Source organism: Pholcus phalangioides, unplaced genomic scaffold, assembly GCF_987345545.1.
Source record: "Pholcus phalangioides strain wild (caught in Gottingen) unplaced genomic scaffold, Ppha-v1.0 ptg000042l_1, whole genome shotgun sequence".
Taxonomy (NCBI): domain Eukaryota; kingdom Metazoa; phylum Arthropoda; class Arachnida; order Araneae; family Pholcidae; genus Pholcus; species Pholcus phalangioides.
The window spans coordinates 223,409-243,892 of NW_028301628.1; the positions used below are offsets into that span (position 1 = coordinate 223,409).

The window sequence follows — 20,484 nt, forward strand, 5'->3', positions numbered from 1 at the left end:
GCACTATTCAAAAATAGCATTGTTGCCTAGAGTATTATGTATACGAAAAAACATCGTTTACCAAATCGCGCAAATGACGTTGATACCAGGAGCACTATTCATGCAAACAGCATTGTTGCCATGAGCGCTGTCCGAACAAATGGCAAATGCTTTCTATACAAACGGCATTGCAACCAAAAATACTATTCAATTAAAAAGTATTGCTGTCAAGAATGCTATCCAAACAAACTGCATTGCTGCCAAGAATGCTATCCAAACAAACTGCATTGCTTCCAAGAATTCTATCCAAACAAGCGGCATTGCTGCCAAGAATGCTATCCAAACAAACTGCATTGCTTCCAAGAATTCTATCCAAACAAACGGCATTGCTGCCAAGAATGCTATCCAAACAAACTGCATTGCTTCCAAGAATTCTATCCAAACAAACGGCATTGCTGCCAAGAATGCTATCCAAACAAACTGCATTGCTTCCAAGAATTCTATCCAAACAAACGGCATTGCTGCCAAGAATGCTATCCAAACAAACTGCATTGCTTCCAAGAATTCTATCCAAACAAACGGCATTGCTGCCAAGAATGCTATCGAAACGGCGTTGCTGCCAAGAATGCTATCGAAACGGCATTGCTGCCAATAATGCTATTCAGTTTAAAAACATCGTTGCCAAAAACGCTAGACAGATAGCAGATACATACAGATCTGCTGCTGCTAATAGTACTTTGTTTACAGCATTGTTATTTATTGAAAACAATATTGAACTTTGTTTACGAAACGTCGTTGCCGAGAAATGGGTTCCTTACGAATGAGCGCTAAGTAAATTTGATAAAGGCGCTTTCTTCATCACCTAAGGTGAATTCTGATTATTTTTAGTGTTCAGAAAAACCTTCGAAACAAGCCACGCTGACATGGCTCATTTTCAGATCGCGATTTTCCTGGTACAGAATCGCATCTGTCCCAGCGTGCGTGCGTATATAAATACATATTGCTGCTCGTAAACACGCATTTCTTGAGACGCGATTATTTTTGACGTGGAGGCGCTTGGACGTTATCAGCGTAATGTCTCACTTACTCTACTCTTTGGACGCGTTGATAAAGGTTTTTTTTTTCGCTCTTTTCTAAGGTTTCGAATAGTTTCTAAATTAGAAACACTCTTATCCATGACACTTGCAACCCGTAATCTTGGACTTGATCTATGTATAACTAGGATCGATCATGTGTCTGCCAGATTGCTCTATTACTTATCAAAAATTAATACACAATTAATTACTATTCTGTTTTGTTTTTCTGCCCTCGGGAAAGAGAGAAAAGTTTAAATGGGGAAGGGGGGGGGGGAAATGTGTGTGTGGCGCGCAAAATTTGTTAATTGTATCTACGCAGGGGTGGATCTAGAGCTCGCTGTTGGAAGGAACGATTTTTACAAATTGTTGCGAACTTTCACCATACGTACCGCATTTGTACCCTATTTTTCGGGACAGTTCCCATTTTGGTTTCTGTCCCGATTTTTCCGTTTTTTAGTCGAAGTTTTCTTGAATTTGTTATTCATTCAAAAACTTTGATACAAGTACTTTTCAACGGATTGATTGAATGCAATATTATCATATAGAAGCTACGAAAATTTCATGAATTATCGCATTGAGGGCAATATTGCATATTTCGCTTGATCACCCCGACAACTCCCCCCCCCCTCCCCCAAAGATTCGCGCCTGTAACTACGCCACTGGAAAGACTATTCACGCAAAATTGGTATTACTAAAAAGGCTATTCCCGCAGAATTGGTGCCATTGGAAAAGTCTGTATTAGTGCGGAATTGTTTGCACGTTCGTGCAAAATTGGTGACTCTGAAAAACAGTATTCACGCAAAATCGGTGACTGAAAAAGAGTATTCACCTAAAATCGGTGACGCTGAAAAACAATATTCACGCAAAATCGATGTGCCACTGAAAAGAATGTACGTAATTTTTTTTGTCGTTATGGAATTTATGTGTATTGGGTGAAGATTATCGTTTTTTTCCCTTTCGTGGGAGACCATGCTGAATATATGTAGTCATGATCTCTCTGCTAGGTCCTTTTGTGACCTACTCCTCGACCGTTCGAATGGGACCTCCACCCGATCCTCCGTTAATATAGGTGGAGATCCAATTCTGGATTGTTTTAAAAACATCTCCTGCAGAGCCGATGGGAACGCGAAAAATTGCTTTCACCCGTAACATATTTCTGTCCGATTTGATCCATTAATGGACCACTCGGCTGTCGCTGACGGCGGATACGCCACTGACGCGAGTTATATTATCTAATATATATTTTACCTTTTTTCCAGAGACCCGTTATGTTGTGTGTGAGCTCTCATTATGAATAATCTAGGTAGTAATAATAATTGCGCTTATCTATCTATTTTATTTCTGTGGGCGTTGCCTGACATATAACGCGAATTGAATAAGAGAAGGATGTCAGTCTTGTCTTGGAAGTGGAGGAACGCCTTTTTTTCCACCTTGTTGCTCTTTAGGCTATAATAGAATTCTCCACAGACCCGTGCCCTTGATGGTGTCTGTTAGTTATATCACAGAAACCTGCTTTTTCTCAGTGCAAAAAATTGCTATTGCATGTGGAATTTTATGGCTATATTTACTACGTTCTGTGCAAAGTTTGTCATGCCATTACATGTACGTGTGTGTTCTCAACCTGTGGGCGTTCTCACCCTCGAAGTCATCTGATGTGGCGTGCGCGACCTCAAACCTAATTTTGGTGACTTGAAAGAAAGTCATCTTTTAACTTGAAGGTTCTGAGGCACATTTTCAGAAACTTGAAGGCCCGTGGCATATTTACAGATCACTTAAGTGACCTGCTGCACATATACAAATCAGTCGGGAAACCCGCGACGTGTTGCCAGAATACTTGAGTGATCCACAGTGCCAACATCACTCAATTGGCTTGCGGCACAGATCATTGAAGTGACCCACGGTACATTTACAGATCACTTAAATGAAACGCGACACAGTTCTAAAGCACACTGGGAATGTGCCATGAGCAAACTTGCTCATGGCACATTCCCAGATCATTTAAGTGAAGCGGCATACTTAAGTTCGGTAACTCAAGTTCTAGGTAACTCAAGCGGCCTGCAGATCACTTATTCAAGTGGCCCCAGTACAGGTTTACATATCAATGTGTCCTTTATATTCCTAAACTCAACCTGTGGGCAGGTTGGTTTTTACAATGGTTTTTTTTCGATCGCGATAAGATGAGACAAATCTCGCTAATTTTTTCTCGAAAATCACCGTGGGGAGGGGTGGAGTCACTGTTCTTAGAATTATGAAGTTTAAGCCAGACAAGAGTTCGGCTAAGGCCCCTAGAAAGAAGAGCGGACTCACGTCCTCCATTTTTATATGCAAATGCCAGTTTTCTATTTAAAGTAACGTCTAATCGTTACAAATAGCGGAATGGGGTACAGCTATTGGATATAGCGATAAACACCGACGTTACACTTGCGTTCAAAGATGGCGGTTGAGTCAGCCTGAGAAGTGGTTCAAGGAGTTGTTCGTTCCATATCCATAAATGTTGGCAATAGTGTTTCCTTTTTTTTTTGTCAAGTAACGCAAACTGTAATTTCACTTACAAAAACCATTTCTTTTCTTAGTTTTTGTTAACAAAAACTTAGTTTTTGGTTCAAAGGTACAGAGTAAATGTGGTATAAAGAATCGTAGAACATAATGATGCCTTCTCCGACAATGGCTTGTTCAACAATGTTTTTCCGACAACGATTTACTCGGTGGTTTTCCAATAATATTTATTCAACGATGTTTTCCGTTAATGGCTCATCTAACGATAGGTCTATGGCAATGGCTTTTCCCGACAGTTTTCTCATGGTGGCTTTTCCCGACAGTTTTCTCATGGTGGCTTTTTCCAACACTTCTCACAATGACTTTTCTAACAATGTTTCATTAAGAGGAGAATGCATCGTGCTTACTGGAAGCATCATTGACCGAACTGGCTTTCGGCGAGCATTGTTTACGAGCGCTTGTTTGAAGCGGACCTTCATTTCCAATACTCGCAGATTTTTTCCCATTTATTGGTTGACTTTATGGTGGATTATTTATTATATCGCCGTCAGAGAAGATTACTGGAGTGTAGGATTTCATGAAAAAACCGTATTTTCGAATTGTTTTGCATGCACAAAATATTCATATATCAATTCGCGAATTCAAAGATGTGTTCAAAATCCCTCCAGTTTACGGTCGGCAGGTTCTTTGCTGTATTAAGGGAAGTCTCTCCTCTTGAATCAGTCGGACCAACAATGTTCAAATTCACCCATGAAAGTATTCATTTATTGCCTCGCTCCCGCCTTGGAAGCCCACACGGCAGCATAACATTCTTGTCTCAGTCAAACCGTCACAAATATGAGGATTTGCTCAATAATATTGAGAGGAGTGAAAAATTTTTTTTGACAGGATTTATCGCTCAGTACAGTCGAATCCCGTTTTAACGAACACTTTCCTAATTCCCCAGATAAGTGTACATAGGAATAAAATGCAAAAAAAACCCCGGAAATTCCTTTATAACGAAGTGATTTCTCGGTCTGTTGGAGTTTGTTATAACGGGATTCGACTGTAATAGCAACGGAACCAGTGGGTGTAGTTCATGCTCATTTCGTGCCGTTTTTTTCATTATAAGTATCGGCGTAAGTGTTTCTTCACAATAGTCAACGCCCTTATCTTCAAGCCCTTGTATCGGATACTCCACAGATGACGAGATAATATGGTTATGCATTTTGGAAATGCCTTCTTTCCCCCCACGTCATAAATGGGTAAAAAATGAATGACGAAACGAGGCAAATGTGAGTTATTCTTTTCTTTGTCGTAGCAGAAAAAATAAGGTAAATGAATGCAGTATTAAACAAAAAAACTTATTTAAAAATTCACGCCGCGTGGTTTCCTGGTCACTTCTGTTCTGAGCTTTTCTACTACTTTGTTTCTGGGTCACGTCCCCGATTCGTCTCTTACCATCAAGAGAAGGGACCTCGGTCAAATACACACACACACACTCGCGCGCGTACAATGCTTCCGCACTTTTCGGCACTCGAAACAAGAGCGTACTCGCACGCATCACTACAAATGACATTGCTTGTAACGATAATAATATATCTGACAAAAACCTATTCTGTAAATGTTTTTTTATGGATTTTTTTTTTACACTGACGTCATCGAGGGATGCGATGACAGTGGTTGTGAAACGGGGCTTTGTTTTAATGAGGGCCCTGGAGGTAGGTAGGTAGTGGCTGAGCTACCGATGGTTGCAATAGGTTAGGTACAACAATAGTATCCCGCTCGTGAGTGCTGTTCGATACGCGATGTGTAGTCGGAGGCGAATTAGTGGTTTTTTGCCACATCCCATTCCAGTATAATTTTCTTGACCACTCATTCTTTGAATTCACCACCCCCCGGACCTTAGCCCGCTTAGACCCCCCCCCGCCGCGCCCGTGTGATTATGCCTGTCTTTGAGTCACTTGTGAACATTTTGTTGGTCAACTCAAATGCTTGCACATTTCCTTGGTCACTCTCGTACTTCCACATTTGCTTGATCGCTCTTTTGGCTTTTCACTGGTTTGGCCCTTTGCGCTCTAGGTCACTCATTTAATCACTCCCATGCTACGCCAGCGTTTCTCAACCGTCGGGCAGCAGTTAAATACCAGGTCCTGACTTTCGTACCGGGTCCCTTGTGATTCGCCGTTCAAGTTTTTTCTGCACACGTGCTAGCACACCGTTTTGGTCACTCAAGTGCTTACACAATTTTGGTTACTCAGGTGCTTGTGCACTGTTTTGGTCACTCACGTGCTAGCAAACTCCTCAAGTCGCCACCGATGAGGTCCCTTGCTATCTAGGTCACTCTTCTCATCATTTACATGCTTGCACACGATTTTGGTCACTCGCATGCTTGTAAACTCTTTAGGTCACTCTTTTGTCGCTCAATGGTCTGTATCCGTGCTCTCTAAGTCATTCGTTCGGTCACTCACTCACGTGGTTGCATACTATTTTGTTCACTCGTGTGCTTTCATACTGTTTTGATCACTTGCATGCTTGTAAACTTTTTAGATCACTCTTTTGGACACTCACAGACGAGTCCCACGCTTTCGAGATCACTCACTGACCTTGTCCCTCTCTTTCTAGGCAGAGGACGTCTATCATTGTACTAATTTTCTTGACCACTTATTCCTCAATTTTGCTGTCCTTGGCTATAACCCGTTAAGTCCCCCTCCCCGTAAATTCACTCCCGTGTATACGAAGCGCATTTTCTGAGATTGTGTGTTAATATGCCGATTCCTATGCTTATTCCGTACGAAAACGTCTTGAGCGGTTTGATCTTGATGGGCTGGATGCCAAGCGCGGAACCAGAAGGTGCCGAATAATATAGAGGAAAATTTGTCTGTCACATAAAGCACGGTATGATCTGATGCACCTACACAACAAATAGCTTCTCCGACACATCCCCCTAGCTAATAATGTCTGCCTCTGCTCCATTCGCACCTGAAGATGTCTGCCTTCGCTCAGGCGCGGATTCAGAGGGTGGGACGATAGCAACGTATGCCCCTCTCCCAAGAGCCGAATAATATGGTAAAATTTGTCTGGCCCGTAAAATACGGGATGATCACTCGCACAATTCGCCCCTCCCGTCACATCGTCCTGGATCCGCGCCTGCTGGATGGACTGCGATACAATGATGCGCAACCCTCGTTTTTCCTACTGTAGATACCGCTCGCTCTTTTTTTTTAAAGATTCGCCTGTAGATATCGTGTGTTATTTACCAAAACGCTTTTTCCTCGATCTCGTTTTTTGAATAATTAGATTCGGCAAAAAAAAAAGAAGAAGAATGTGCGTGAGAGATTGTTATACGTGACCTCGTTGCAGTTTTTTTTGATGTAAAGTCGACGGAAAGAAGAGAAAAAAAGCCTTTTTCGAAAGTGAAGGTGTCTTTTTTCATCTGTCACGTGTTTAAAGCGCTGAGGAATGCCACTGAGGTTTCTTTTTTGTCTTGTCTGGTTGCACGTGTGACATGATCATGCTCTCAATTATGGATGAAAAGAAATGATGACTCTCGTTTTTCCAAAGAGAATAAATTATTCGAAGAAATTGGTTTTTTAGTAGATTGAAAATTAAATATTAAAATTTGATAACTTATATTCTTCAGTAAATGGTTGAGAACTCTCGGATGTGTTGCTGAAGTTCAGCTTAGAAATGTGCATGTGTTTTTTTAAACATTGAGCATTAACAATAATTTAGCAATAATAATAAAAAGACACCGTCTAATGTTTGGAGTTTTTCTTTCTTTCAATGTTTCGGCAGTGCTTTCGACAGCATTGGTTTCGAAAATGAATTTTCTTGCAATGCCTGGCTTCAATAATGACTTCTGTTTTTTTTTACCACGTTGCCTTATTCACCGACTTGTTTCTCGACAATAGCTCGTTCAACAGTGGTTCCTCGAAAACGTCCTACTATAATGCCTTCTGCAACAATAGTTTCCGACAATCGCCTTTTCAACAATGGTCTCCGACAATCGCCTTTTCAACAATGGTCTCCGACAATCGCCTTTTCAACAATAGTTCCCGGCCATCGCCTTTTCAACAATATGATTTCCGACAATTGCCCTTTCAACAATATGATTTCCGACAATTGCCCTTTCAACAATACGATTTCCGACAATTGCCCTTTCAACAATACGATTTCCGACAATTGCCCTTTCAACAATACGATTTCCGACAATTGCCCTTTCAACAATACGATTTCCGACAATTGCCCTTTCAACAATACGATTTCCGACAATTGCCCTTTCAACAATACGATTTCTGACAATTGCCCTTTCAACAATGCTTTTCAGACAATTGCCCTTTCAACAATGCTTTTCAGACAATTGCCCTTTCAACAATGCTTTTCAGACAATTGCCCTTTCAACAATGCTTTTCAGACAATCGCTTGTTCAGCAATGGTTTTCTCACAATAATTAATTCGTTTTCCAATTTCAATTTATTTATTTAACTCTTGTTTCTGACTTCCTCAACTATTTACCCCCATCAAACAATGACTCCAATTAACTAACAATGACTCAAATTGACTAACAATGACCCACATGCTTTGCATCACTCTTTCAGCCATTCACACGCTTCGCGTCACTCTTTTGGTTATTCACGTGCTTGCAAACTCTAGGTCGCTCATTGACCCAATCTCTCGCTCTCTGGGCAGACGCAGATTCGTGTTGTAAAATTTTGCCGCTCTTCTCCCATTATGTACTAATTTTCTTAGCCACTCATTCCTAAAATTTTCAACCCCTTCGAACTTGCCACCCTGGGCTATAGCCCCCCCCCGTAAATACGCCACTTCACATGCACATGCTCGTACATATCCGATGTTGAAAAAACATCGGATTTTTTATTGGCATAACCTTGATCCACAACAGCAGCAACCACTTGACCCGTTTCGTCCTCCATTTTTTGCCGATTTGTTTACGCGCCAAGTAATGCCCGAATTGTGAATTCCGTAGATATTTCGATATAGATTTTTTTTTTGTTTTTGTTAAATACTGTATTATTATTTATGCAATCAGGGTACGCCATTACGCTTGCGTGCACACGGCCGAGCTGTTTATTAATATGTAAAGATAAGCGGAACAATATTTTAATATAGTGGATTTCTTTTTCGCCCTTTTCAAATTTCTTACGATTGTAATCTTGATTTTTTTTTTTTTTTTCCTAAGAGCTCCGCTATTCGTAAGAAAAAACGAGGTTGTGTTTCGCGCGTGACATAAATCGGTTCGAAGGCTACTATGCCCGTTATTAAACAGCATGGGCTCTTAATATACAATCTTGTTTATCAACACTTTGATATGATCTGGCTTCGGTTATGCTTTTACACCAGGGCTGGACAAATCCAGCCCTGGATTTGTCCAAAAAAAAAAAAAAAAACTAAAAAATTTGTATTGGCGCCAAACATTTTCTCTGTGTAGTTACTGAATTGCAGGCTGAGAGCAGCCCAAAATGTTTGGAAATTATAGCAGCATATCTGCCTACGTGAAAGAGGGCCTATGCCCTGAAAAAAAAAAACCACATTATTTTGGACCTTTATCTTCGGGTAAAAATATAATTTGGTGCCTAAGAAATTGTTCCGGCGCCTAGATTTTTTTGCGATTTGTGCAGCCTTCCTTTACATATCCGCTTTGATTCTTTTATGTGTTCGTTTCATGTACAGGAGAGCTCTCTCACTTGAAACAATAAGTAGGGGCTCCTTGAAACGACATTTCACCCCCCCCCCGGACAGTTAGCCTGCCCTGACCGTATGAGTGATCGAGTGAGTGACCGTATCAGTTACCAAGTGAGTGCGATCGACTATGAGTAAGTGATCGCATGAATGACCACACTCACTTGGTCTCTCATACGGTCACATACTGTCACCCACCCACTCATATGGTCACTCATCCTGCACACTGGTAACTCTGTAAGTCATAGGGTCACTCACCCACTCGGTAAGTCATAGGGTCACTCACCCACTAACTTAATCTTTAATACTGTCACTTACTTGGTCACTCACGTCGTCACTCACACGGTAAGGCAGAAGAAATGATCATTGAGTGTCCGGCAGCGTGGTTCCAGATCACTCAATAAAGTGTTTCGTGACACGTTTTCAAATCAGTGAAGTGGCCCGCACTCTCCAAAACGTTGAGCACCCTTCAGGTACAATCTCGCTACTGGATGAAGGTTGGTTGCCGCCTGGATAAATCGTGGGCCAAGGTCGAATAAGGGTTGAGGAAACGCTGCTCCAGACTAGTGGTGCGCAAACGTTTTGAATCGCGACCCCCCCCAAAAAAATTTATCGGCGACCCACACATAGACTGACCATGTGTTTCCTTGTTTTCCGGAACATTCCGATTTTTTTGCCAGTAAGCGTTTTCCGATTTTAATTAGACGATATTGACTACCAAAGGTATTCAGTTTTTTTAAAATATCAAATAAATATTTACTTTGGTTTTTGATGTACTTAACGCGTCCCTTTATGCAAGATGAAAGTGTAGCGAGATGTATGGTCCTTCATTTTCGTATACAGGGTGATTAAGAAAGAATCATCTGATTTCAAAATGAAATGATACACTAGAAATCGACCATTAACAACAATTGTCCATGAAACGTAGACACATTTCACCGCGTATATTCACATATTACTTATCATTCTATTCCTAATTTTTAAGAACTATACAATTTTGAAATCGGGGGATTCTCCCACGTTCGTTTTTTTTTTTTTGCAATGACATTGCACATTCGTGATTCTGGCATGACGGAGCCGATATGGTGATTATTGTGCAAGTAGAATTTGATAAAATTGCATTGTATGATACATGGTAATTAGCTCCAGCTGAATAAAGGCATTCATTAGTTCTGGCATTTTTTTATATAAAAATGAATTTTTTTATTTGGAAGTTTTTATTTTGAATCTCTCATGACCCCTCCACCACCACCACCCACGGTTTGCCCACCACTGAGACAATGATGATGCCTTTTTTTTGAAGCCAGTAAGTTTTTTTTAACCCAGTTTTTTTTTAAGCCACATACTTTCAGAACCACTTATATTAAATATTTTATACCTTTCTTCTCAATGGACCCTCTCGTCTATGTTGTTTTCTAATAGCTTTTTCCAAATATCCTTGAAAATCCGACGCAGTTTTCCAACCAGACGTACTTCCTCCCCCAGAAGTTATTTTCCGGCAACGTTAATGATATATACTTGACGGGTCAATTTTTACGAGCTTTGGAGGAAAGAAGCTTGAGCTTGTGTGATATCTATGTATGTGCAGGTGCGCCCTCGTCTGTGTTTGCGGCAATTCATTGCCGTGCAATGATTTGTTATTGTTATTTCTCTTCTCTTTGGTGTATTGAATGTGAATAAACACACACGCGGGAGGCAATGAAAGTAGAGTTGTGTCGAGCATGCTTCAGACACGTGTACGGGGTGACTAAGAAGCTTGTCTAATTTCAGATGATTCCAGTTCAAGTGTGAAAACAAAAGAAAACATTCGAAGTACGAAAGCCTGGATATAGCCCCTACGAACAGCGGAGAGTGACATCGTTTCTCTGTAAAAGAAAACATTGTCTTCGGTGTGCCGACATGCCCAATACAGTATTATGATTCTGGGATCACACATGATTATTGAATCGCATATCACGATTCTATAATCAGTTACAATGATTCCATAGCAGTGGTTCCCAACCTTTTGTAGGTCATGCCCCATCAAAGCATCTTTGAAATCCTGATTTCCCCCCCCCCTCCCCGTCAGGGCCGTTACTAGAACTCTTGTCAGGAGGGGTATCTCCTCCCCCTCCTGGTAAAAAAAACTTCACAGTTACATAATAAAGTTTTTGGTTTTTACATTAAAAAAAAGGGGGGGGGAATTATATATATATAATTTTTTTTTTTTGCTTTGCATCCATCCTGGTTCTGTCTTTCCCTCCCCCCCGTTACTTGCAGTAAAAGCCGCCCTGTGGGGACCATCGGGCCACGCGTTTTGAGGCGTCAGGTTTTAGTTCTGAATTTTCATCAATTCTGAAGTTATTTCTTCCATTTATGTATGCCTGGTCCCCTCCCTCTCCCACAGTATATATTAAATCGGGGGCCAAGAAGGCCCCGAAATAATTATTAAGGTGCCTCTGGACCCGCTATTTTCGCGTCGGCATCTGTTGTTCAAAAGTAAACTCCTATTCACCCTGAGAGAACCAAAACAGGTCATTTACTCAGTCAGAAGCAGTAGTTCTTAACCAAGAGTAGTATAAAAGACTCCGGGTTATGATTGGAAGGAATTCATAATTTGTGTTACAAATAACGGAATACGTAAAAATTCCAGAATTGATGAAAATTTAGAGTTTATGAAATAAATTGTTACTGTAAGTGCGTGACCCCCCCCCCCCCAAAAAAAACAAAAAAAAACGCGAGGCCCGGTGCGACCGTACTTGTCGCACACCCCTAAGGGTGGCTCTTTGACAATATACATTCAAATTTGACGGGGCAGATAAATTTTTTTCCGTATTTTTCTGCTCTTGAGGCAGTATGGTATTGATTACGTCTTTTTTCTTTCCAAAATATGTTTCTTCGTTCATGCTCTTATGGCAGGGGCCCTCCCTACAGGACTCCGAGTCATGACCATTCAGATAGATTAGGGGTCATTCACAAGTATTACGTCAGCATCGATGGGGGAGGGGGTTTCCGATTTGCTGACTTTTGATGACAAAGGGACGACGACGGGGTTTGGATGATGCTTACGTCATCAACCACCCTTCATGAAAATATGAAATATTCTTGATGGCATCTTACTCGGTGCGCCAAATACGGAAAAACCTTTCGATAGTTATTGGGCCCCTGAACTAACATTCTCCCTTATGCTAAGTCCCCAACAGAGCCACTTTGATGGAACTGTGTCACGCATCACTCAAGTGATCCGTAATTATACCACGGATCACGTAATTAATCTGGGAATGTTCCGCGGGAACTTGAGTGATGTAGAACCGCACTGGGGACCACTTAAGTGCTCTAAAACTGTGCCACATGTCACTCAAGGGATCTCTAAATGTGCCACGGATCGTTTAAGTGTTCTGTAACTGTGTCGCGGGTGACTTAGGTGATCTTTGAATGTGAAAGTGACCTTTGAGGTCTACTTCAGTGATCTGAAAATGTGCCACGGACCACTTAAATGCTCTGGAATTGTTCCACGGGTCATTTAAGCGATTTGTAAAAATGTGTCGCTTAGTTCATTTTTACAAAATTAGATTTGGGGGGGGGGGGGCAAGCCACATCAGATAACCTTCAGGACTACATTTGGTCGGCGGGTCAAGGGTTTACCATACATGGCTTAAAGGGTGGGTCGCAATAAATTTCTTAAAGAGAAATTTTGAGTTCGTACCCTTCAAATAGCATTGAAATTAACAGAAATCGATTATAATTACATATAAAGGTATTTTCTTTCGAAATTTTAATTAATTTTTTTTTTTAATGTATGGGGGGGGGGGAGGCGCACAAACCCCCCTATGCCCCCTCCCTCGTACGTTTCTGATCCCATCAATATGCGTTAGGAGGTAGTGGGCAGTGATGACGAAATTTTGCTGGCACGGGGGGAGGGGGTCAAAAATGGCTAAATATTTGCTTACCTAATACTTGAACGGCCCCTTAGAATTTCACAAAGCAAAGGTAGGCTCTTGCTGTGACCAAGAACCATACAGAAATTTTTTTCTATGTTCTTCGTATATTGTTTTTTCTCTCTATAGATCATCATTCGTTTGGAAATGAGCGCAGCTGCTGTTCATGATCGGTCTCTGTCATCGTATTTCTTCTTTTTTTTGTTTTGTTTTTGGAGGTCAACTCCCACGTTAAAGACTATTCTCGAAATATGCATACGTAATATCTTCGCCAACCGCTACCTGCAGCAACTTCTCTTTTCCCGACACGAGTAACCTCAGCTGTGTAACGATATATGCACATTGAGCAAAAACAAAACAAAAAATTAGGGTTCCCTCAAGGTCGGAGCGAGCTCTTGGCCGTTCACAAGTTTCAATGAAAATAATCCCAGCAGCGAGATCAGGAAGGACGGCGTTGTTTCCTTTCGTTTGACCTTTGTGTATCTATTTAGTGTTGCTGCTGTTATTGTTTCGTGTCCTGTATCATCGCCGTTGCTGGAAAGTTTTTGAGCCAGAAGTGCTGGACGAGAAATTCATAATGAGTTAATACGTGGTCTTATTACAGGGTATGAATTTTTGTCGATCGATTTTCGTGTGTCGATGCATTTGCAGCTCTTCGCCACACTGTAATGCAAGGATGCTCGACCTTTTGGAGCGTGCGGGCCATATTTACAGACAGGGCCACAATGTGCGTGTGTTTGCCCCAGCTGATCTGATATATCAGGGCCGTAGCGTACCTTCTCGGAGGGCAAACATTTTCTTGGGGGTCCTTGAAAAGGAAAAAATTATGCAAAATTTTACCTTTTTTTTGTGAGGGGGGGCCCGCCCATTCGGCTTGGATCCGTCTAGTCGGCCGTGTTTACAGATAATTGTTTTGGTTCTTCCTTGGTTTGAAAACGTGTCACTGAAAACTTAATTGATCTTGATATGTGCCGCAGACTACTTAATTGAAGTGATAATGTGCCGCAGGCCACTCAAGCGATTTTGAACAACGCCCCAGGTTACTTAGTGATTTATTTGAAAATGTGTTGCGGACCATTTAAGTGATGTGAAGTTGCACCACGGGTCACTTCAGTTATGTATTGATGCGCCACAGGTCACTTGAGTGATCTCGGACTGTGCCACGGGTCACTTGAGTGATTTGTGGATGTGCCACGAGAGTGACTTGAGCGAACGGCATCGCAGAGGTCACTTAAGTGATCTGGTAATGTGCCGCTTAGTTAATTTTTACAAGTTTGACGTCGTTGGCCACGTCAGATGTCTCCAAGGGCCACGATTGGCCATATATGCTCTGATGGTTTTCTACACCTAAATGCAGACGTTATGTAGGACTGCGTCCCTACATCCTTGAACTCACCCTTTGCCAAGAGCTGCTTTTTAGTGAGCCTCTGTATTGATTTTTAGTTATTTATATTTAAAGCTGTCTATTTCATGTCCAAGTTTTTGACGTTAAGGGTAAAAATATTGAACACCCCGCTACCCCTTTCGGTAGGAGCCTCTTGTCAGTCTGGATGATATAGGAGACGTTTCCATGATGAGCACCCTAGAATGATGGCATGGGATGTATATTAATGAATTCTAATCTCGTTAGACTAAATCCGAAAATATTTTGCACTAACTGACAAAATAGCAATTTGCGTCAAACGTGGATGGTAAAAAATGCCTCCCATCACGTGAAGTCAATCCATGGGTTCCTATATTGTATTAAAAGCATTTACCTACCACACCCACTGCTATGTTAACGCATGGGGGGCCGTTCAAGTATTACGTCAGCAATTTTTGTCCCTCCCCCCCTTGTCAGCAAAATTTCGCCATCTCTGCCACCCTACTTCCTATCACATCACATATTGGTGGGATCAGAGACTGTACACGGGGGGGGGGGGGGCCGGCCCAAACGATCAAAAAATCAATTTTATAAATGCAAAAAAAAAAAATTTTTTTTTAAATCTAAATTGCGAAAGAAAATACTTTTACACGTTATTATAATAAATTTCTGTTAATTTCAATTTTTTTTTTCAAACCGAACTCAGGTCTATCGCCATAGGCGATTTATTACCTAGTGAGTTGTGCCGGAAATGTAAGTGTGGGTGTACCTAACAGTCTGAGTGCGTATCTAGTGTTGTGTGTGATTTTTCAGTGCTGCCATCTATATCTCAGAAGTGAAGTGAGTGATGTGTAATGACTGAATATTTGTACTGTTTGTAGGACTGTTGCTCTCTGTGGCGAGACGTTCTAATGGGGAGATCGGCTCGCATTTGCGACTCAAAGTTGGGAACCACAGAAAACCAACTTCAGCCGACCACCACTGTGGCGACGGTGGGGCTCGAACCCGGATGCCCGCGATGCGAGTCCGTCACTATGACCACTCGACCACCACAGCGGCTGTTAATTTCAATGCTATTCGGAGGATAAGAACTCAAAATTTCCTTTTAAGGAATTCATTGTGACCCACCCTCTAAGCCATATAATGATAAATCCTTGGCCCGTGGACCAAATGTGGCCTGGGGAGCTGATTGATGTGACCTGCCCCCTCAAACCTAATTTTGGAAAAAGGAACTAAGTGGCACATTTACAGATCGCTTAGGTGATCCATGGCACAATTCCAGAGTAATTAGGAGACCTGTGGCACATTTACAGATCACTTAAGTGACCCGCGACAGTTCTAGACCACTTAAGCGATCACATTGGCACATGGCGATGTGGCATGGTTGTCTTTCGGTTTGACGGTAGTCACAGGTGTTTGTAGCCTGGTAGAGAAGACTGAGCTCGGAAAAATAAATTTGCCCTTGTTCCTATGATTCTTGTACAACGGCCCTATTTACGCCTATACCTCATGCCCAACACGTAGCCCTCGCAGTCATATTACATGGCCCGCGATAAATAACGAAACCACTCATGTTGCTCGCGCGGCGCGTTTTAAGATCACTTAAGCGACCCCAATCACATTTCCAAATCACTTGAGTGACCCACGTTGCGCTTTCAGTTCATTAAGTGGCACGAGGTACATTTGCCGTTTACGACATTTTCAGATCACTCGAGTGGCCAGCGGCATGCTTCAAGATCACTTGAATGGCTTGCAGCAAAGGCCATCCAATATCCCCCACTTAAGCGCTCCGTGACACATTTTACAGTTCACTTAAGCCCACTGCATTTTTTTTATGGATCATTTGGCACATATAGATCCCTTGAATTGCCCGCGATACACATTTCCAGATCATTCAAGCGGCCGACGGCACTCTTTCAGGTAACCTGATTGACTCGCGGCACGTTTCCAAACTAGTGAAGTGACCCGCGTTCCCCCAAACGGTTGAGCACCTTTGCCTTGAAATGAATTAGAATCAATACCCTCCCAATACCAGAATTGCATCTTGATCTCACGGCTTAGTTAGAGTGCCTCGTACAGTTTTCGTGGGGTTAACCACGACCACCTAGATAACCTAATGTGTAATTTAGGTGGTCGTGGGTTAACGCGCGGTATTTCTCTTATTAGGCGCACGAATGTTTCCTAATTAGTGTATAAGAGGCTGGTTGATGAGAAGTTCCAGAAGCGGAGAGTCGGTCGTCCCTCCCAATCTCTTCCTTCAACTGCCCTGCAGTGGTGTCATCTATTTGTGTGTGTGTGGACGTAGGTCAAAGTCTTACGAAGTCATCTTATCATCTGCTTCGAAAATTAAAGCAGTGATGTGATGGTGATGATGTGTTCTAGAGGTAATAATGGCGACGCCTTGGAAAAAAAACCACTCTGTTACTCTAATTCACATTAATCTGGCTTCTGGGTCACACCTGGATAAGAACCCAACAACCAAAGAAGAAAACCACACACAGAAGGAAGGAAAGGCCGTTGCTGTGATTGTAAAATACCTGGAAGGCATCTTTTCTGGCGATGCATTTGTTTAATTAACTGATCATTACGTTTGAAGCCATTAATGGCGCGTTGATTTTCGTTTGACTTACATAACGATAATGTTATGCGAAAAAAATACACACATACATACATAGGCTTGGGGCAATGTGTTTGTCCGCCGCGCGACGAATATAGACGCAGCTTTGCACACATTTACCTTGCCTTGGAGAGAAGCCAGAACTATTCTTGAGTATCAGTTATAGATCCTAGATGCGGTTATGTATAGTTATAGTATATGCTATGCATTAACTCGGGGGTTCTTAATCTTTTTTTTAAGCCGCTACCCGAAATCATCAATAAGATCAGCTTTCGAGACCCATAGGCAGAAGCGTATTTGGGGAGGGTCGTTGGGGTTATAGCCCTGGGTGGCAAGTTCGGAGGGGCGGCAAATTAGAGGAATGAGTGGTCAAGAGAATTAGAGTTGGATGTGGAAGAAAGGGCAGCAAAATTTTTATAGGTCACAGGTGGCAAAGTCATATAAACCCGCCTCTGCCTAAAAAGTGAGTGCCCAAAAAAGTGACCAAGGAAGTGTGCGAGTAACGGGGAAATTGACCTAGAGTGTACATTAGTGCCAACGTGTTGATCACCAAAACAGTGTGAAAGCATGTGAGTGACCTAAAGATCGACCTAGGGAGAGAGTCAATGAGCGATCGAAAGTATATCGTACAAGTATATGAGAGCGATGAAAAAAATGCATGCGATCATGTGAAAGACCTTTACATGACCTAGTCTCCAAGACCTAAAAGGAGCAGTGAACGACCAACGTTTAACCTTTTGTTTTTTGCCCTCTGTTCCTTTGGACCATATGCGCCCCTGTTTTATTCAGGGCACCCCCGTTCCACCCTGATGTAAGAGTGAGACACTTTCTACTTATTGAAGTGAATTTACTCAAAGTTAAATTTCTAATGAACAAAACTCTGATGAATAATGTTGATTTCTGGAGACCTGCTGCAGGCGTGGATCCAGGGAAGGAAGAGGCAATTCCAAAAGTCAAATTATGTGGGAAAAATTGGTTTGTCCCATAAAAAACTGGACGATTTCATGAACCTACACAAATCTCCCCCCCCCCCCGACATATCACCCTAGATTTGTACATACCCTGGCTCAGTGAGCTTAGGGGAAGTTGGGGGGGGGGGGTTTGCAGGGCTGCTTATATATGAGCTACGGGGCGAAGCGATGTTCTGGAGATCCTTACTAAGTAACATATTTGCACACATGCGAAAATTTAGAGTATCAGATCTCTTGAGGTAGGTCTCTTGTGAGCATGAGGGTCCTTAGATCATGTCCAGATGGGTCCATACGTTAAGATGATATATGTGTGTATGAATGCATGCACACACATGCATGCATGCAGTGATTATAAAAAAACTATCCCGACATATGGGCCCCTAACTATCATACCATTCACAGAAACTGAATGAAATTTTGGCATAAGGTATTTTGATGTATGCGCTCAAGAATGATATGGAAAACAACAGTGTCACTCTAACAGTTACGGTTACAGTGAGAAAATTTCGAAAATATCAAATGGCAACACCAAGTTTTTTGTATTGGAATGTGATCTCCATGGTGAAAACCCCTAAATAGCGTTCGAACGGCAACTGTAGCATGAAAATCACCGGCGGTAGATAGGCTAAAAGTGAGGACAACCAATAAGGACAGAGAAGCAGCATAAAATAAAGCATTTTATTGTGTTTCACAAATTTTCCACATGACCTTGTGGAGGACTAATCAGGCTGGGCTTCGGCTCAGCCGAAGAAACGGTGTGACGAATGAAACGAACATTAATGCTCTGGTGCACGGGAAAGTCCTTTTTACTTTTTCCTTGCCTAGCTCCGGGGATTTTCGTGCTACAGGTGCCATTCCAACGCTATTTAGTGTTCTTCAGTATGGAGATCGCATTCCAATTCAAAAAACTCGGTGTTGCCATTTGATATTTTCGAAATTTTCTCACTGTAACCGTAACTGTTAGAGTGACACTGTTGTTTTCCATATCATTCTTGAGCGCATACCTCAAAATACCTTATGCCAAAATTTCATTCTTTCATTCAGTTTCTGTGAATGGTATGGTAGTTAGGGGCCCATATGTCGGGATAGTTTTTTTATAATCACCCCGTATATATGTGTGTGTGTGTGTGTGTGTGTGTGTGTGTATATATATATATATATATATATATATATATATATATATATATATATATATAGCGTGTGTGTGTGTGCGCGCTTCAACTCTCATTTTCTGATCTTTGGAGGTGGTTATAATCTTGGGTAGGGTTAGAACCCCCCTTTCCGTACGCTAATGATTCCATTAAATCTTGAAATTGTTTCAGTAAATCTTGAAATTGTTTATTCCAATAAAAATCTTTAAATTATTTCTGACAATAATGCCGTGGTATAACTCTTGAGTGGGTCTGTGGGCTCAACCAAAATGTTCGGCGCGGGTCACAATAAAAAAAAAAGCTCCGAGGGCCACACGTTGGATACCCCCTTTCTTATAAAGGAGTGTTTATCAGTGACTGATCTAGCCGTTGCTGAATTTTTTTTTTTTTTTGGTGGTGTCAGTGTTGTTTTTTTTCTTTTAATTTTTCTTGCATGTCTTTTTTGGAAGACGGTGCTCATAATGGCCCATCCTCACTCGAAGATTCTGATGGGCTTTTATTCATTTTTCTTTTAATTGTGACGACAATCATCTTAGAGACCCTGACATCGAAAATCATTATTTAAAAGGAGTACATTGAATGTCACACACACACAATCCTAAAACAAGAAGCAATATCAAATAAAAAAAGATGTAGGGATGACCTTCAAGAAGCGATGTTTCGTAACCTGTTTCTTCTTTCTTAGCTCGTGGCTTTGTATAGAATCAGCTGTTTGAGTCTCTCTCTCTTCCTCTCTGCCCATAAAAATCCTCCATCAACTGAACTCCCGAGTGTCTTTTTTTGAGCAAGGAAACCGGTCCGTGGAAAGCAAATCTCGCCGTCCCATTGGCTGTCTCCGTCCCGAAATTCCACCCCACGAACTCCTCCTTGTCACTGTGTTGTGTGTGTTGCCGTTACGTCTCCTCAGCAGCAGTTTTGGTTCGATCAGCTGTTTTTATGACAGTGTCCTTTAAAACAATTAGCCTAGAAATGTTTTCTTTCCCCGTCCATTTAGCACCACCGCCTTTTTTTTCTCTTTCTTCTCATTTCCCTGATCGATATTCAGTGATATCAGTGACTTGATGTTTATCACTGGGAGAAAAAAGGTGCTGGGTGAGAGATTTTATTTTCTGCCTGTGCACTGGAAATGTGTGAATGAGTGCAGCAGCTTGCATAATGATTTTTCGAAGTTGTTGTGGTTCGAATCTGTGTGTTTGAGAGAGAGATTGAACACTCGGAGCTTGCGTTATATA

At 41.7% G+C, this 20,484-nt stretch overlaps 1 protein-coding gene across 1 annotated transcript in view; it reads left to right on the plus strand.

Moving 5' to 3' along the window:
- Positions 1-20,484, plus strand: part of atos (atos homolog atossa) — a 101,354-nt gene that overhangs the window by 50,866 nt on the left and 30,004 nt on the right. The window lies entirely within an intron of this gene.